The 20,362-nt window shown below is 42.3% G+C and overlaps 2 long non-coding RNA genes across 2 annotated transcripts; one reads left to right on the top strand and one right to left on the bottom strand.

Moving 5' to 3' along the window:
- Window positions 1-8,089: 8,089 nt before the first annotated feature.
- LOC140496187 (uncharacterized) lies at window positions 8,090-9,216 on the bottom strand. Its single transcript, XR_011964204.1, has 3 exons — window positions 9,113-9,216; window positions 8,815-8,892; window positions 8,090-8,367 (listed from the first exon to the last, which is right to left on the bottom strand). It is a non-coding gene; the product is annotated as an uncharacterized lncRNA (long non-coding RNA).
- Window positions 9,217-12,874: 3,658 nt separating this feature from the next.
- LOC140496186 (uncharacterized) lies at window positions 12,875-14,018 on the top strand. The gene is made up of 3 exons (XR_011964203.1): window positions 12,875-13,001; window positions 13,222-13,299; window positions 13,748-14,018. It is a non-coding gene; the product is annotated as an uncharacterized lncRNA (long non-coding RNA).
- The last annotated feature ends 6,344 nt before the right edge of the window (window positions 14,019-20,362 follow it).

Raw genomic sequence — 20,362 nt, 5'->3', positions numbered from 1 at the left:
TTACCCTAAGTGGTTTGGCATCAAATCTGATTTAATATTGCTCTTGCGAAGCACTTCAGGTATTTTTACTCAATTAAAAGTGTCATGTAACTGCAAGTTATGGGCTGCTGCTGAAAAAAGGAGATTAATTCCTGTCAGAAACTGGAATCAGAACCAGAAATTGTTTGTAGGTGCTCAAGCTTACTTGTGATCACTTGTCTCCCTAGACTATATTCATTGCTTTAAAGCATGGCCTGTTATCACTACTTATCACAACATCCATAAACCAAAGATTTTGCATGAAATTAACTTTTGGGAGTGTTGGTCGGAGCCTCACCCTAGTGGACACAGGTGCAAAATTTGTCATTAAGGTGCTAATCTTTTGTACATCACCCTTAATTTTCAAACTTAAATCCTGCCATTGATGGTTTTCATGACACCATGATTGTACGAAAGTTGATAGGTGCCACTGCCCACTTCAACATGCTGAAATCCACAGTTGGTCAGGATCGGTTATGTGTGTGTCCAACTTGTTTCCTGAAATCAATGGATGAGAGGTCAAATTTGGCTTGCCAAAACTGGTAAGTTGCAAGAACTAGGAGCAGAATAAATTAAATTGTTATGTTCGAGAATGGTCTGTAAAGGATACAAGGTGCTGAAACAGAAAGATGTCACTGAAGTTCTCAACATCACACATAAACTTGTGAAAAGTATTGAAAATGTTAGTGAGTATTTTCCAATGTGGAAGATAAAAACAAATGATCTAGGGAATGACAAGTATGTAGTTTTAGTTAATGTAGGACAACTCAGAGGAAGACAATGATCAGGCAGCAACAAACTATAGACATCTCCAAAAGTGAAGCTGAGCATTCCAGACTGAGTAGTATGATTTATTACATCAAGTACTAAGCCACTGGACAACCAGTGTTGTGAGCGTGCATGTCCCTCACATAGGGATAACCATAAAATTGTATTTACTAATGATGTGTAGAATGTAAACAGTAGTAATAGTGAATATCTTTTTTAAAACCCCGACACACACATACACAAAATTAACATACAATTTCTATGTTATTTCTGAACAGCTGAGCAATCCTATCTGTAGTCAATTTCATTGCAGATTTTGCACCTCACACTGTTCAAGCTCCACAGAACACCTCTTCCAGTGGATGACACCAGATGGCACTGTGGTTTTAAAACATAATCTCATGAAATGTTGCTTGATTGTGCAGGCTTGGTGGATTAGCCATTGGAAATGCAGGGTTACAGGAGGAGGGTGGAGGGGTGGCTGGATCTGGGTGACATGTTCTTCGGAGGGTCGGTGTGGACAATGATTGGGATCTAACCCATTCCCTAAACATCCAGATCTCTTTAGAACTATCATTTATTCAGTAATATGAATGAGACTACCATACCACAATGAAATAGGCTTTGTTTTCAGATACGAGCTGAAACTGTGTTGCTGGAAAAGCACAGCAGGTCAGGCAGCATCCGAGGAACAGGAGAATCGACGTTTCGGGCATAAGCCTTTCTTCAGGAATGAGGAAAGTGTGTCCAGCAGGCTAAGATAAAGGTAGGGAGGGGGGACTTGGGGGAGGGGCGTTGGAAATGCGATAGGTGGAAGGAGGTCAAGGTGAGGGTGATAGGCCGGAGTGGGGGTGGGGGCGGAGAGGTCAGGAAAAAGATTGCAGGTTAGGAAGGTGGTGCTGAGTTCGAGGGATTTGACTGAGACAAGGTGGGGGGAGGGGAAATGAGGAAATTTGAATTAAATTGACGCGTTACACCAGCATGTATTATGCAATAGTTGACAGCAATCTTGCATCTGCGTCACAAAATTCCAGGTTCAAATCTCACTCCTGGATCTCCACAAGAATTCAGGTTGACACTCCAGAGCTGAAGAAGTGCTACACTGTCAAAGGTGCTATCTTTTGAATGATAAACTGATGCCTGCACTGGCTGTTTGAGAGAATGTAAAAGATTCAATGCCCTTATTTCAAAGGAGAACAGAGGAATTGTCCATGGCCGATATTTAATCTTCAAGAACACAAAACAGATTGACTGGTCACTATGATATTGCTGCTTGTGTGAGCTTGCTGAATGCCAATTGGCTTTAATTGTCAAGCGTTTTAAGACATGCAAGTGCTTTATGAACGCAAGTCTTTCTTTCCCTTTCTTTGAATTGTCCCATGTTCTGCATGATTATTTCTTAATGTAACACCCAACTCATTCTATAAAAATAATTTGAACTATTTGAAAACTTAGTTATGAAGCTGTAAATGATTAACTAACAAGAGTCTTCATGCTAAACTATATTCTCAAAGGCAACAGTTGATTCAAATAATGATTATTTAATCCCAATTAATTATGTGTTGACATCAAATTGCCAAAGAGGATTTTCTAAATAATCTCTTAATACTACAGCAATTTTACAAATTTTTGCCTTCTCCATGAATTTTCACTACGAGGAAACATTCTTTGAGAGTTCACTGGTATTGAGAATTCAGATGTGAACAATCCATTCACTCATTTCCAATCAGGAAAATAATTATTGGAAGAAATGTTGACCCAGCCAGCAATGCCCATAAGCCATGATTTTTTTTAAGTCGAGGCATTCATTCCATCATTCCCCAATTGCTCCATGAGCATATGGTTCAAACTCTTTAACTAGATATCAGTGGATGGTAAGAAGTGATTTCAAGTCTACTTTTATGCAATGCCACCTGTTTGGATTTGAAATTCTTCCTTCCATGGTACAGTGAGCTCACTAATAACCCTCATCAAAGTAACAGATTGGCACTTATCAACCCAGAAGAGACAGCTCATTTTATTCACAGATAAAAGTAAAATGAACATTTCAAAATTAAAACTTACATTTTAACTAGTTCATATCTGCACACAACTCATCAGGATTTAGATACTGAGGACATGGAGCTCAGGAAATACCCTATTAACATATTTATTCTCAGTCAAATGCTGAATCCTGAATAAGGCTGTCATACATCGTGACTACTAACAATTCTGATATGACATTTAGCGATATGTCCACAGAAATGTTCTGCCTCATTTTCCTGCAACCTAGTGATTTTCTGAACATCCACAAACGCGGACATAAAACAAAGTAATCCACACCCTTATTGGTTACATGTCGACAGGTTAAAACCATGCCAGTCATTATTTGGTAGATTTAGCAGCGTTTACTGTGTAAGGACTTGAATATGTATGATGCTTATAAAGTTTTTTATTGCACACATATTTGAACAAGTTTGATGTTGGTTTTGAAGTGAGTGTTGAATATTTGGTGCAGAAAGAATTTACAACAGTTGCAACACTTTCAAATTAATGTAAAAACAAAATTAGAAACTAAATGGTACCAGCCTTCACACAATGAAAGATTCTGAGGTTTGAGGAGAGATTTCAGACTGTGAACTATATCAAGAAATGAATATTTATTCCCCATTCCTCTGCATCATTATTTTCCTGATTGGAAATGAATGAAAGGATGGTTCACACCTGAATTTGCAATACCAGTGAACCATTCTCAAAGAATATTTCCAAAAGGTGAAAATTCATGGACAAAGCAGGAATTTGTAAAGTTGTTTTGTAATTTTAAAAAATTAGAAAAGTCCTTTGAAATTTGACGTCAACACAAATAATTCATGGGGATTAAGTAATCATTATTTGAACTAACTTTTGATTTCATTAAATTAAATGGTTCACTGTTGACTTCTGCTCTATTTTAGTAATTGGAGTTCTAATAGTAGATATCCAATGCATTGACACTAAGTCCACAATCCAATTGCTCATAGAGATAGTGGTTGAGCTTCCTTAAATCTGAATCTAAAATAAGTTTTAATTTATTTCACCCTACTTCAGTCTGGATCGTTAATGTGCCAGAGCAGCTGTGATATTCACTAAATAGAAACACGTGGAAAGATAGAGGTAGCTTCTCTCTCCCGTACTTGCGACTTCAAGCAACAGTTACTTCAATACTGAAGGGCCTCTTATCAGTACTCCACCTTTGAAAATGCACCCACATCTCCCCCTCCACCCTTCCAATCCCCCACTTCCCTTTCTAGGTTTTAATGGTGCACTTTTCCAGTAATTGCCCAATCCATCTAAGGTTGTGTCAGTGGATTGTTATCACGGTGCCAGGTTTGATCCTGACTTTGGGATCCTGTACCAGAAGGAAGATTCTGGCAAATGACAGCTATTCCCAAACTACTCCCCTTTCTGGTTTGAGCTTGAAACGGTAAGAACATACATGCAAACATTAGAGTTTGCAGCAGGAGTAGGCGATTTGGCCTGTAGGGATCTCTGGCCATTGAATAAAGCATGCCTGATCTGGTTGTTCACACAACTCTACAGCTACACCTTCCTGAAAATCTTTGATTTCCTTGTTAGTCAAGAATTATTTGCACCCCAAACTAAAAATATTCAAAGACGCTTCTTCCACTGCTGTCTGCGGAAGAGAAGCCAATAGACTCCTAAATCAGAAAAAACGACTCTTCCTCTTTGCCTTAATTTGAACAGTCCTAATTGTTAACTGCACTCTGCTTCTAGAATTGCCCTCAAAGGCAAGCATCCTTTCAGCATCCACACAGTCAAGTCTCTTGATGATCTTTGAATAAAATCACTCTCATTCTTCTCAACTGATGAAGACTCAACCTGCCCAAACCGGCCTGAGAAATTAACCCTCTTGCCCAGGAAGAGATTGAGTGATCCATCTCTGCAATGCTTCGGTGCAATAGAATCGCATTTTAAGTAGGCGTGGGGGTAGGAAGCTAAGCAGCACAGTACCCGAGCTTTGTTCTCACGCGAATACTATTTTAAGAAAAGCAAATGCAAACATACCATGAAATCATTTACTTCACCATTCCCCACAATGGACTCCATTGCCAATTACTTTAAACTTGTCCACTAGATGGCAAAGTTAGTCCACAAGCACCTGATGAAGGAGCGATATTGTGGGGATAACTGAGACATGGCTTCAAGTGGACAGAGCCTGAGAAATGAATATTCAAGGCTACACGTGCTATCATAAGGACAGACTGACGGGCAGAGGGGGTGGGGTGGCCATGTTGGTAAGGGATGATATTCAGTCCCTTGCACGGGGGGGACTAGAATCAGGGGATATAGAGTCAGTATGGATAGAGCTGAGAAATTCTAAGGGTAAAAAGACCCTCTTGGGAGTTATCTACAGGCCCACCAAACAGTAGTCTGGATGTCGGATGTAAGTGGAATCAGGAGCTGAAATTGGCCTGTCGCAAAGGTGTTACTACAGTTGTTATGGGGGATTTCAACATGCAGGTAGACTGGGAGAATCAGGATGGTATTGGACCTCAAGAAAGAGACTTTGTGGAGTGCCTCCGAGATGGATTCTTAGAACAGCTGGTGCTGGAGCCGACCAGGGAGAAGGCAATTCTGGATCTAGTATTGTGTAACGAACCAGAATTGGTCAGGGACCTCAAAGTGAAGGAGCCATTGGGAAGTAGTGACCATAATACAATAAGCTTCAATCTGCAATTTGAGAGGGAGAGGGTACAATCGGAAGTGACAATATTTCTGTTGAATAAAGGGAACTATGGAGCTATGAGGGAGGAGCTGGCCAAAGTTCAATGGTGCAATACCTTAGCAGGGATGACAGTGGAGGAACAATGGCAGATATTTCTGGGTATAATGCAGAAGATGCAGGATCAGTTCATTCCAAAAAGAAAGAAAGATCCTAGGAGGTGGCATGGGTGGCCGTGGCTGACGAGGGAAGTTAAGAAACATATAAAGTTAAAAGAGAAAAAGTATAACACAGCAAAGATAAGTGGGAAAACGGAGGACTGGGAAACTTTTAAAGAACAACAGAGGATTACTGAGGAGGAAATATGCAGAAAAAAAAATGAAGTACGAAGGTAAACTGGCCAAAAATATAAAGGAGGATAGTAAAAGTTTTTTTAGGTATGTGAAACGCAAAAAAATGGTTCAGACTAAAATTGGGCCCTTGAAGACAGAAACGGGGAATGTATTACGGGGAACAAAGAAATGGCAGAAGAATTGAATTGGTACTTCAGATCTGTTTTCACTGGGGAAGACACAAGCAATCTCCCTGAGGTAATAGTGGCTGAAGGACCTGCACTTAAGGGAATTTATATTTGCCAGGAATTGGTGTTGGAGAGACTGTTAGGTCTGAAGGTTGATAAGTCCCCAGGCCCTGATGGTCTACATCCCAGGGTACTGAAGGAGATGGCTCGAGAAATCGTGGATGCGTTGGTGAATATTTTCCAGAGTTCGATAGATTCAGGATCAGTTCCTGCGGATTGGAGGGTGGCTAATGTTGTATCACTTTTTAAGAAAGGTGGGAGAGAGAAAGTGGAAAATTATAGACCAGTTAGTCTGACCTCAGTGGTGGGAAAGATGCTGGAGTCTATTATAAAGGATGAAATTATGGCACATCTGGATAGTAGTAACAGGATAGGACAGAGTCAGCATGGTTTTATGAAGGGGAAATCATGCTTGATTAATCTTCTTGAATTTTTTGAGGAAGTAACTGAAGATGGATGAGGGAGATCCAGTAGATGTAGTGTACCCGGACTTTCAGAAAGCTTTTGAAAAAGTCCCACATAGGAGGTTAGTGAGCAAAATTAGGGCGCATTGTATTGGGGGCAAAGTACTAACTTGGTTTGAATGTTGGTTGGCTGACAGGAAACAAAGAGTAGTGATAAACGGCTCCATTTTGGAATGGCAGGCAGTGACCAGTGGGGTACCACAGGGATCAGTGCTGGGACCGCAGCTTTTTACAATATATATTAATGATATAGAAGATGGTATTAGTAATAACATTAGCAAATTTGCTGATGATACTAAGCTGGGTGGGAGGGTGAAATGTGAGGAGGATGTTAGGAGATTACAGGGTGACCTAGACAGTTTAGGTGAGTGGTCAGATGCATGGCAGATGCAGTTTAATGTGGATAAATGTATGGTTATCCACTTTGGTGGCAAGAACAGGAAGGCAGATTACTACCTAAATGGAATCAATTTAGGTAAAGGGTCAGTACAGAGAGATCTGGGTGCCCTTCCTGAAGAAGGGCTCGTGCCCAAAACGGCGATTGTCCTGCTCCTTGGATGCTGCCTGACCTGCTGCGCTTTTCCAGCAACACATTATCAGCTCTGATCTACAGCATCTGCAGTCCTCATTTTCTCCTCGTTCTTGTATACCAGTCAATGAAGGTAAGCATGCAGGTGCAGCAGGTAGTGAAGAAGGCTAACAGCATGCTGGCCTTCATAACAAGAAGGATTGAGTATAGAAGCAAAGAGGTTCTTCTGCAGCTGTACAGGGCCCGAGTGAGACCACACCTGGAGTATTGTGTGCAGTTCTGGTTTCCAAATTTGAGGAAAGACATTCTGGCTATTGAGGGAGTGCAGCGTAGGTTCACGAGGTCAATTCCTGGAAAGGCGGGACTACCTTAAACTGAAAGACTGGAGCAACTGGGCTTGTATACCCCTGAGTTTAGAAGACTGAGAGGGGTTCTGATTGAGACATATAAGATTATTAAAGGATTGGACACTCTGGAGGCAGGAAACTTGTTTCTGCTGATGGGTGAGTGCCAAAGGACACAGCTTAAAAATATGGGGTAGACCATTCAGGACAGAGATGAGGGGAAACTTCTTCACCCAGAGAGTGGTGACTATTTGGAATGCTCTGTCCCAGAAGGCAGTGGAGGCCCAGTCTCTGGATTCATTTAAGAAAGAGTTGGATAGAGCTCTCAAGGATAGTGGAATCAAGTGTTATGGAGATAAGGGAGGAACAGGATACTGATTAAGGATGATCAGCCATGATCATATTGAATGGTGGTGCAGGCTCAAAGGGCAGAATAGCCTACTCCTGCACCCATTGTCTATTGTCTATTGAAAGCTCGAGTGCTTCCAATTAAACCTGTAGGGCTATAACTTGGCCTTGTGTGAATTTTAACTTTGTCCACGCTAGTCCAACACCGCCATCTCCCAATCAAGATTCGATGGCAATGCCCCTAACAGGTATCATGGTGTGCAAGTTCCTTAATACGGTAAGGGCATCCTCCTCATTAGTAAAATACAATTAATACATACAGCGTGACAACTATCATAGAATATAAAGAAGTTTAATTTGATCCTGATACAAAAAAGATCATTTCGAAATCAGCGCATGCTATTCGGATTAGTTCACGTAGACCTGAAATCACACAAACCGCGCGCAGCGAACAGGCAGCTTGGAGAATACAGGACAAATGGACAATCTTTCAGAGATTGTGTCTGAAGAGCGTGTTGTTCAGGAGCAGCAGGTACATTTCTCAGAGGTTTTCCCTTTACACACACAGCCATTGGCACAGTTGGTGCATGCTGCAGGACAGCAAGAGCAGCAACCTGAGAGGAGAGGACAAAGACACAAATCACTCACAATCAATTCGTTCACTGAAAGCTCCCACAGCCTCCCATGACAGCACCCAGCTCCTCCCTCACAAACCCATCGGTCTCCCATCTCCCAGTCACCTCCCTGAAGAGACTCAGCAGCACATCCAGTGAGAGACAGTTTGAGGGAAGATGTTCCTGTCACTATCTCCACAACACGGTTTCTAATGAGAAGTCGAAAAGATCAGCGCTTTCCGATGTCAACCTCAGACATTGCTTTCAGCAGTAGCTTCTGGTCTGGAGATTCTTCCGATTGGACATTGTAGAAATCGGATGGCAATTCAATCCGGTGTAATCCCGGATCATGTATGTGTCTGTGGTGTCCCTGTGTGAGTTGTGCCCAGGACTATGTATCACAACAATAGAACGGGAGCAGTTTGAAAGCCTGTCCCAGTGACTCACTTTTCTGGCAGCGTCCAGCTTTGCTGGTGGCACATTGACAGTTGGAGCATCTGCAGGTGTTTTCACAGGAGCAGGATCCTGAAAAGAGGAAAAACACAGAGAGTGAGTGGTGTGCACCGCCCAGCAATGGCCCCAGGCACGGGCTGGGCACGGGACCCGGCTCTTTGTGCCATTGCCCTGGGCTGCAGTGAGTTGAAGAAGCAGCCTGGCCCTCCCTGCAATGCTGCTGTCTCCCAGTCAGACTGAGGCCCCGCACTGGGACACTGTGCTGAAAGCACTTGCACCAAGCCCCACTCACCATCCAGGCACACACAGGGCTTCGGGTCCGACATCTCACCAACTTCTTCTGCAGCTTCCAGCCGTCTCCAATCCGCACTTCTCGACCTTGTGCCGTTTGCTGAAGCCGAGCCGAGCTTTATGAGATTGTGATGGGAAGCGAGCCGGCTGCAAAACCGGGCAACGGGCGGCTCGGCGCTACTTGAATGCACACGGCCCTTCGGAGTGAGTCAGCGGCTGGAGGTTTGAATTGCAGCCGCTTCCTTCATTCACAACACGGCCCGAAGGGATTTCTCAATCAGTGTAATACAGAGATCCTGTGATGGGAAATATTTGGAGAGTGAGTGAAACCACACTGTAGGGCCCAGGGTAGGTATGGTCTGCACTCTGTCCATCGCCTCACTTATCATTTCCTTTCTCGCAAATCAAAGTCATTTACGTTTTAAAATTAGTTAATTTAACGAGCTTTCTCGGATAATAAACAGCTGAATAGATTGGTCATGAAAGAAATAATAAAAGTACATGTAAATACACAGAATGGAAATAAGGGAGAAATGATGAGTCTCTGAGCTAATTCTGTGTTGGAGGCGATGTTTCTCACAACCAAAATGCAGGATTGGACCAGTTCTCTGCTGCTTGTACTCCTTTCCGTATGTAAAAGAAATTGTGTACCTCCCCAAATATGAACAGAGACTGAGTGGCTGATGCAAACCACGACAAATCCATTTTGTCCAACGTATATCATTCCCAGCTCTGTGTGTCCTTGTTCTTTAATTTAGTTGTGACGTGTCTGCCCATTTCCCCCTTCTCCTTTTCTGAGCCGTTTATTATCTCCCTCATTACTCACTACTCTCCTGATCTCCCATTCCTGAGCAAACCTGGAGACCTCCCTCGAGTTGGGGTTAGTGCCAGAGGATGGGAGAATTACAAAATTACTCTCTTGTTCAAAAAGGAGATGCCCAGCAATTACAGACCCATCAGTTCAATTCTAGTCTTGTGGAAACTTCTTGAATACGAGTTTGGGACAACTAATGCTGACACGGGCATATATCAGATCATTAGGTAAAGTCAAAATAGCAACATTGCAACTTTTTATCTAACTTGCTGAACGTTTATGAAGACATAAAAGAGAAGATGGAGGAGGTTAATGCCATCAATATCATGTACATGAATACCAGAAACCAATTTGAATCAGTCTCACACATCAGACCTGCGAGAAAGCTTATTGCTCAGACAAGTGAAGCTACAGTGACAATGTACATAGAAAGCAAAGCAGGAAACCGAGGAAAGGTTAATTGATGTTGTTCGTTATGGAGCAAGTTGTCTGATGCTGTTTCCTGAGTCACTATTGGGATACTTACACTTCCTGGTTTACTCGAAAGGATCTTGGAGTGCACGAGGCAATTTCACACTTTGCAGATGATGCAAAACTTCGAAACATTGTTAAGTGTGAGGAAGGTAATGCAGAGCTGTCAATGGTTGAAGACATGTTGTTGGAGTGGGTAAAGAAGTGGTTGATGAAAAAGTTCTTGGGTCCCTCATGGTTTTATAAAACTCTGAATGGTCACCCCTCACCAACAATACTCCAGGGAAAACAGTCCCATCATATTCCATCTCTCCCCAAAGCTCACAATTCTGCAACCCCAGCAACAGCCTTATAACCCTTTTCTGAGCCCTTCTACGTTTCACAATACTCTCCCTGTATCAGAGAAACCAGAAATGAATGGACTATTCAATAGCCTATCCAATGTTCTGTACAGATACTACATGACCTCTCAACAAGTATCAATGCACTGACCAATAAAGGCAAGTGCACCAAATGCCTTCTTCATACCCTGTCCACCTGCTCCTTCAAAAGCATCGCTACTCCACCCTCCTTGTCTCCTACCCTCACATCAATCAGTGTCTAAATAGCTAGTTCTCCCTGTATTCCATGCGATCTAACCTTGCTAAACAGTCTACCATGCAGAACTTTGTTGAATGCCTTGATAAACTCCATAGAGACTGTCCACAACTATACGTTCATTAATCTTCTTTAACATTTCTTCAAAACCCTCAATCAAGTTATTGAGATATGAACTCCCCCACAGAAAGTCATGTTGACTGTCAGTAATCATTCTTTGCCTCTCTGAGTACATGTAAATCTTGTCCCTCAGAATGACCTCCATCACTGACATCAGGCTCACCGGTCTGCTGATCTTTGACTTTTCCTCACCATCTTTCTTCAATAATGGTATCACATTAGCCTATCTCTACTGTACTGGCACCTCACCTGTGGCTATCAATGATACAAATATCTCAGGAAGGGGCCCAGAATGCACCTCCCTACCTTCCAACAAAGTTCTGGGGTACACCTGAGCAGGTCCTGGCAATTTGTATGCATTTTAAGACCTCCAGCACCTCCTCTTCTGTAATATGAATACTTTTCAACTATCACAATGTACTTCTCCAAGTTTTCGACCTTCTTTCTCCTTCTCCACAGTAAACACTGATGCAAAATACTCATCTGGTATCTCATCCAGCTGCTGTTGCCCCCCCCCCCCCCCCCCCACCGCATAACCTGCATTGTTGATCTTTAAAGGGCTCTATTCTCTCCCGAGTTACTTGTTTGGCATTAATGCACTGGTAGTCTCTCTTTGGATTCTCCTTAAGCCTATTTTCCAAAAGCTATCTCCCATGTTCTCTTTTGCCCTTCTGGTTCCCTATTAAGTATACTCCTCTTTCCTTAATACTCCTCAAGGGATCCATTCAGTATCAGCTGTCTATATCTATCATATGTCTCCTTCTTTTTCTTGACCAGGCCTCAATTTTCCTCGTCCTCCAGCATTCCCTACACCGAACAACCTTGTGCTTCATTCTAACGGGAACGTGCTGTCTCTGGGCTCTCATTACCTCATTTTTCAAGGGCTCCCACTTTCCCGCCCAGAATCAACTTCTGAAAGTTCTTGCTGAACATCATCAAGTTAGCCTTCGTCCAATCTCAAACTTTAACTTTTATATCAGGTCTATGATTTTCCACAACTATTTTAAAACTAATGAAATTATGTTTATGTTGACTGTCCCAAAGTCTTCCCCTACTGACACCTCAGTCACTTGCCATATTAGCATGTGATACGGTAGGAATGATTCATAATGGTGTGGAGTTCAGGAATGGGGAGGTTACATTGATCCTGTACATATAAGACACGTGTCACAAAGCAGCTGGAGTATTGTCTTCAGTTTAGAAGATAGATTGGAAATGGTGAGACAGTCTGTGGGGAATCTGTGGAAAACATTGTCACAGGAGGCTGTCGAGGGCAAGTCGTTGGGTGTCTCTGAGAGAAACAGATTCTTGACGAACAAGGTGCTTGAAGGATATGGGGAGAAGGCAGGAGAATCGAGTTAATAAACATATCAGCCATGATCAAACGGCGGAGTAGACTCGGTGGAGGAAAGGTGACTCTGTCCTGTATGATTCGATGATTCTATCAGCTGGGAGAGCGATTGGAAAGCAGCAAATATCCCTAGTGGAAGGAGGAAATGTCAGGTCAAACAGAAAGTGCTGTCCCTGCCTCCCCCAGACCGTGACGGGGAATCGTGTTCCAGACGCTCGGACACTGGCTGATCCCACAGGAACTGCTGACACATTACACTGATTGAGAAATCCCTTCGGGCCGTGTTGTTAATGAAGGAAGCGGCTGCAATTCAAACCTCCAGCCGCTGACTCACTCTGGTGGGCCGTGTGCATTCAGGTAGCGCCGAGCCGCCCGTTGCCCGGTTTTGCAGCCGGTTCGCCTTCAATCACAATCTCATAAAGCTCGGCTCGGCTTCAGCAAACGGCACAAGGTCGAGAAGCGCGGATTGGTGCCGGCTCGAAGCTGCAGAAGAAGTTGGTGAGATGTCGGACCCGAAGCCCTGTGTGTGCCTGGATGGTGAGTGGGGCTTGGTGCAAGTGCTTTCAGCACAGTGTCCCAGTGCGGGGCCTCAGTCTGACTGGGAGACAGCAGCATTGCAGGGAGGGCCAGGCTGCTTCTTCAACTCACTGCAGCCCAGGGCAATGGCACAAAGAGCCGGGCCCCGTGCCCAGCCCGTGCCTGGGGCCATTGCTGGGCGGTGCACACCACTCACTCTCTGTGTTTTTCCTCTTTTCAGGATCCTGCTCCTGTGAAAACACCTGCAGATGCTCCAACTGTCAATGTGCCACCAGCAAAGCTGGACGCTGCCAGAAAAGTGAGTCACTGGGACAGGTTTTCAAACTGCACCCGTTCTATTGGTGTGACACATAGTCCTGGGCACAACTCACACAGGGACACCACAGAAACATACTTGATCCGGGATTACACCGGATTGAATTGCCATCCGATTTCTACAATGTCCAATCGGAAGAATCTCCAGACCAGAAGCTGCTGCTGAAAGCAATGTCTGAGGTTGCCATCGGAAAGCGCTGATCTTATCGACTTCTCATTAGAAACCGTGTTGTGGAGATAGTGACAGGAACATCTTCCCTCAAACTGTCTCTCACTGGGATGTGCTGCTGAGTCTCTTCAGGGGGGTGACTGGGAGATGGGAGACCGATGGGTTTGAGAGGGAGGTGCTGGGTGCTGTCATGGGAGGCTGTGGGAGCTTTCAGTGAACGAATTGATTGTGAGTGATTTGTGTCTTTGTCCTCTCCTCTCAGGTTGCTGCTCTTGCTGTCCTGCAGCATGCACCAACTGTGCCAATGGCTGTGTGTGTAAAGGGAAAACCTCTGAGAAATGTACCTGCTGCTCCTGAACAACACGCTCTTCAGACACAATCTCTGAAAGATTGTCCATTTGTCCTGTATTCTCCAAGCTGCATATTTTCTTTATGTTGCTCCGATGATTTGTGTATTATTGTGAATCATTGCAAATTTATTGAATGTTGTTTTGCTTGTCTTTTGATATAAGTACCTGAATAAAATTCCACATTGTGATACATTTGAAAAGTCCTCTTTTTTTTCTTAAATGAGCGACGATGCAACAAATCGGAAATGCCATTGAGCGATCTGTGCAGAACCCGCACTGCATACTATTAAACTTTGAAGCCAGATTGTTGCCTGTGTCAGTCTAGTAAATGAGGTTAAACTCTCTGCAGGCTGACCAGTTTCAGAAAAGGTAGTGTGGGGAATTCATTGGCAGTTCGGCTAATGCTCGGATGCAATAGTGATGCAGCATCCCATTATGAACTATACCAAAAATTGGATATTAGTCTGTTCCATCTGTCAGCTTATTGTGCATACTCAAGTTTATGAAACAGATTACTTGAAGGAATTTGAAAAAGACCAGGCATGTGTTCATGTGTTACAGGCAATATTTCTCCCACTCTGAAATGTATGAATTGGTCAGTGTATGAGTTTAATGCCTCTGAAAGCATTAGCAGAGATTTAACAAATAATGCCAACCTAAAGAATGTGATTTCATCCATTGTGCCATTACCAGCTCTTCTGATTAATTTTATTGTGTTTCAACTGTCATGTTCCTGTTCACTTTCCCATTCTGTTCTCTTCAGCCTCTTGTTCTCCATCTCATTGTTTACGCTTATTGTGTTATTCAAAGCTGAAGCAAACCAGAAAATCCCCTGGGCTTGGAGTTAAATTAAGACAGTGAGAGAATTACAAAATTGTCCCCTTGTTCAAAAGCAAGTTGTAAGGTGAAGCCCAGTAATTACAGACCAACAATTTCAACCTTGTTAGTAGAGAAACTTTGAGAAAGAAAATCCTGCTATAAAATTAGATGGATTTCCTGGTGGTGGAAATTGAACAAAGATTTGTACACCGTGTCTCTCTCACTGAGTCTCACACAACTGGGTGCTGGGCAAAATATAATCACTACCGCAGTTAGATGGTCGTGTGGGGGTAAAGAAATAAAAAATAAAAAAGAAGTAAACAAGAAATAATAAAATGAGAGAGACGTTGATTAATTGGGTAGTGTCAGAATCTTTCCTGGATGTTATCTCTCTGGTGTTTTTTGTTGAGAGGACCTCAGACTGTGGGCCTGACCTCAAAGTAGGAAAATAAAAGTCAAAGGAGGTGTGGTGCTGAATTGGAAACAGCAAATAACCTTCCTCTGGAGGCAGACAACAAGCTTAAAGTACTTGATGAAATATATTTACATCCTCCCTTCTCTAGGGAAGAGAATGTTGTTTAAGGAACAGTAATGGAGGAGTTGAAAGTGGATTTGATACCTTCTATTACAAGGACTTCAAGTGTTGACAGCCATCCAAGTCGAAAACTTAACCCATAGAGATGAGATGTATTCAGGATTAATGAGTTTGAATTTGGGCAGGAATAGTAGTGGTTGTGGCAACAGAATTATGCTAGTGGTCTTAGTAAACATAAGGGGAGATAAATCTCCAGGAACTGATGAAGTGTATCCCAGCATGTTGTAGGAAGTTGTTGAGGAAATTATAGGGCCCCTGGCTGAACTGCTTGCATTATGTACGAACACAGGTGAAGTATTGGAGGACTGGAGAGTGGCTAACGTTGTGCCATTGTTTAAGGAAGGCTGTAAGGAGAAGCCTGGAAAATAGAGACCTGTGAGTCTGACATCAGTGGTGGGTAATTTGTTGGAACCGAATCTGAAAGATTGAAGGTTCATGCATTTGGAGAGGCAAGGACTGATTCGGGATAGTCAGCCTGGCTTTGTACAAGGAGAAGCTTGTCTCAGAAAAGTGATTGAATTTTTTTTAATGAAGTAACCCAAATGATTGTTGAGGGCAGAGCCATAGAGGTTGTTTACTTGGACATCAATAAAGTGTTTGACAAGATTCAGCATGGTAGACTAATTTAAAAAGTTCGATCACATAGGCTTAAGGGTGAACTTGCCAACTGGACACAAAATTGGGTTAATGGTGGGTGACAGACAATAAATATTAATCACCTGGATGTGGAGATACAAGGCAGAATAATAGACAGTCTCAGATTCTCAGAATTGTTACAGTGCACTAGGAGACCATTTAACCATAATTTATGCATCAGCTCTACAGGTGACCATCATCCCTTAGTGCCATATCCCAACCCTTTTCCTCTAACCCTGCTCATTACATTCATCAAATAGTGATGTAAAGTTCTTTTCAATACCTTAATAAAGCCTTCATCTTGCTCTACGAAAATATTTTTGTCTCCTTTCATAATGTCTTCTTTTATACATTGTTTTAAACATGTGCCTTCTTCTTCATCATCCTTGAGTGAGTTGGAATATCATTCTGCCTCTCTTTCATGCCCAGGCCTTCACGACTTTGAAAACTTCAATCAAACTTCCCCTTGGCCTTTTCCTCTCCAAGTAAAGGAGGCTCACCATTTACAATTCATCTTCAAGACTGGAGGCAATCATAGAATTCCTATTGTGTGGAAGCAGGTCTTTTGGCCCACTGGCCCTCTGAAGGGCTTCCCACCCATTCCCACCTCCTTATCCTATCACTGTCACGTTGCATTATGCATGGCCAAATGCACATTTTGGATCATGGAAAGAACCAGGAGGAAACCCATTCAGCTACGGGCAGAACATACAAACTCCACAGGGACAGACAGCTGAGGGTGGGATTGAACCCAGTTCCCTGGAACGGGTCAGGCAGCAGTGCTGATCACTGAGCCACCTTGCTGCCAACATTCTAGCTGAGGTGTGATGAGTGTCTAACAAATGCTTAGTGTATCCTCCCTACTACTGTACTCTGCATCACTATTAATACAGCATAGAACAAGGCACCAATTGTGCTCTTCACCTGTCCTGCCATCGTTCATAGGTGATGTACAATTACTGCCAGGTCCCTCAGTTATTGCATACCCTTTACATTCAATTGCTTTAAGTTTTGTTGCCTCTTCATATTTACACACCAAATCGATCATGTCAACTGGTTATATGTTTGCAAAATTGACCGTGTGTTTCAAAAATGTCAACTGTGTATTTTGAAATTACAGCATTGTCTGAGTGCACTTTCAGAAGTCCTGTAATTGAGCTATAACTTTGAAAATCATTCTTTACAGTTGATACCGCACAGTGGGGTTCCTTATGAATGTGACACAGTGTTAAACTGTATCATAACTGGGAAACATAGACAAGGTTATCCCCAAAATCCAAATATTCCAGTTTGATTGGGGAGAATTTGTTTCCATTCGCTGGGGAGACTGGGATTGTGGGCACCTCCTGAGAATCAGAGGGGGTCAATTTAGAATGTAAATGAGATCGGTGGATATGTAGAATTTAGAGCAGTAAAGGCCAGGATGTTAAATGTCTTCAAAAGCAGGGATTGATAAATTCTTGATCTTGCAATGAATTAAGGTCGACGGGGAGAGTGTGAGTAAGTGGAGTTGAAATGCCCATCAATCATGATAACGTGGCAGAGTGGACTGGATGGGCCAAATGGCCTTACTTCCACTTCTATGTCTTATGGCCTTATGGTCTTATGGAAATCAAAGACACTCAAGACTGTTATAGCTGTAAAGTGGAGTTGTGTGAACAACCAGAACAGGCATGCTTTATTCAATGGCCATAGACCCCTACCGGCTAAATCGCCGACTCCTGCTGCAAATTTGAATCGAGTTGGGGAACAGGAATGTTGGTTGGTGTATAATTTTCAAAGGTGGAAGTCCAATAACAGGCCCTTCAACACAGATGTAACTGCTGCTTGGAATTGCAATTATGGGAGAGTGAAGCTAACTCTATCTTTCCACTTGTTTCTCCTTAATGAACAGCAGAGCCGGTCTGGCACAGTATCAGTCCAACCTGATGAAAGGTGAAATACATTCAAACTTATTTTAGATTCAGATTTAAGAATGTTCAACCACTATCTCTATGAGCTATTGGATTGTGGATTTACTAACCAATCCTTTTGATATCTAGTGTCACAACACCAAATGCCAAAATGGAGCAGATGTCAGTAGTGAACAAACAGTTAATTTTATGCAATCAACAGTGAGTTCAAATAATGATTATTTGATCCCAATTAATTACATGTGGTGACATCAAATTTCAAAACAGGACTTTCCAAATAATGTCTTAAGTATAGAACGATTTCACAAATTTCTGCCTCCTCTATCAATATTCACCTTTGGGAACCATTCTTTGAGAATGCTTCACTGGTATTGAGAATTCAGGTGTGAACCATCCATTCGCTCATTTCCACACCAAAATTCTCAATACCAGTGAACTCTCAAAGAATGGTTCCCTCTGCTGAAACTTCAGGGAGGAGGCAGAAATTTGTGAAATTGCTGTAGAATTAGGAGATTATTTTGAAAATCCTCTTTGGAATTTTGATGTGAACACACATAATTAATTGGGATTAAACAATCATTATTTGAACCAACTGTTGGCCTTGAGAATATAGTTCAGCATGAAGATGCTTGTCAGTTCGTCGCTTACAGCTTCATCATTAAGTTTTCAAATGGTCCAAATTATTTCTATTGTGTGAGTTGGGTGTTACATTAAGAAAGAATCATACAGAACATGGGACAATTCAAAGAAAGGAAAAGAAAGATTTGCATGTCTCATAGCACATTAGAACTATAGGCAATTTACATTCAGCAAGCTATGACAAGCAGGAATATCATAGTGACCAGTCAATCTGTTTTGTGTTCTTGTAGGTTAAATATCGGCCATGGATTATTCCTCCACTCTCTTTTGAAATAGGGACATAAGATCTCTTGAATGCTAAACTGCAGCCTGAGCTGGCTGCTTGAGAGAATGTAAAAGCACCTCTGACAGTGTGGCACTTCTTCAGCTCTGGAGTGTTCGCCTGAATTCTTGTGGGAACCCAGGAGTGGGAGTTGAACATGGAATGTTCTGACTCCAATGCAAGATTGCTGTCAACCATTGCACAATAAATGCTGGCGTAACGCATCAATTTAAACACTTCAGTGTATTAAAGCACATCATTCATAAAGTCCAGTCAACTAACTCAGAAGAAAGATGCAGTATAAGTGCAGTAACTAACAATTTAAATCTGATATTACATAAAGTGTGGTATTTTTCATTTCCATTCAACATAACACTTAAATGTTATGGTGCCAAGCTACACTTAAAATTACATATTACATTTACAAGACACAGCAGTTACATTTCACGCCAAATGTTTTCTGGTCCATAGAGGTTGAGAGCTTTATCCATGGGTTTGAGTCCAACATTGTACTGACGTGGGAGGGCCTTAAATGGTAACTTTATTATATTGGGCCTTTGCAGCAGCTGTTTCAAGCTTCAGAAGTCTCTGAGCATTTCATTTTAACATGTAACCCTTCATCAGGAATAGCGTATCAAAACATAGAGCACATTTCATCAAATTGATGGTTCTTCACCAGCATCTTGGTCTGCATCCCAGGCAACAGTTCACCATGTGAATGAATTGTTTTTGAAATGGCCGTCTTTGTATAAGCAAAAGAAACCTATTTCATTGTGCTATGGTAGTCTCATTCACTTTATTTAATAAATGATAGTTCTAAAGAGATCTGGATGTTTAGGGAATGAACTGGCATCATAGAATTATAGAATCCCAACAGTGTTGAAGCATTCAGCCCATCAACTCCACACCAACCATCAAAATAGCATGCCAAACACATCCACCCACCCATCCACCCTATCCCTGTAACCCAGCATTTCCAAAGTCTAGTCCACCTTGCCTGCACATCCCTGGACAATCATGGAATGTTCCATCAGATTATGCTTTAAACCACAATGCCATCTGGTGTGATCTGGTGGAAGAGGTGTTCTGTGGAGCTTGAACAGTGAAAGATGCAAAATCTTCAACGAAATTGACCACAGATAGGATTGCTGAACTCTTCAGACATAACATCGAAATTGAATGTTAGTTTTGTGGATGTGTATGTGTGTGTGGGTGGAGGTGTTTAAGGTAATCGCGATTACTGCAGTAAATCTGATTCCTCAGTCTGGAATGCTCAGCTTCACATTAGGAGATGTCTATAGTTTGTTGCTGTCTGATCATTGTCTTCCTCTGAGTTGTCCAACATTAACTAAAACTACATACTTGTCATTCCCTAGATCATTTGTTTTTCAACTCCCGCATTGAAAAATACTCACTAAAATTGTCAATACTTTTCACAAGTTTAGTTCTGTCATGTTGAGAACTTCAGTGACATCTTTCTGCTTCAGCACCTTGTGTGCTTTACAGACCGTTCTCCAAGATAATACTGTTTAACTTATGCATCTTCAAGTTCTTGCAGTATTCCAGTTTTGGCAAGCCAAATCTGACCTCTCAACCAATTATTTCAAGGAGCAACTTACACACACATAACCGATCCTGACCAACTGCAGTATCAGCACGTTGA

This window comes from Chiloscyllium punctatum, chromosome 26, assembly GCF_047496795.1.
Source record: "Chiloscyllium punctatum isolate Juve2018m chromosome 26, sChiPun1.3, whole genome shotgun sequence".
Lineage (NCBI taxonomy): Eukaryota > Metazoa > Chordata > Chondrichthyes > Orectolobiformes > Hemiscylliidae > Chiloscyllium > Chiloscyllium punctatum.
The sequence above is the reverse complement of the archived record's forward strand: the minus strand, read 5'-3'. Positions and strand labels throughout refer to the sequence as shown.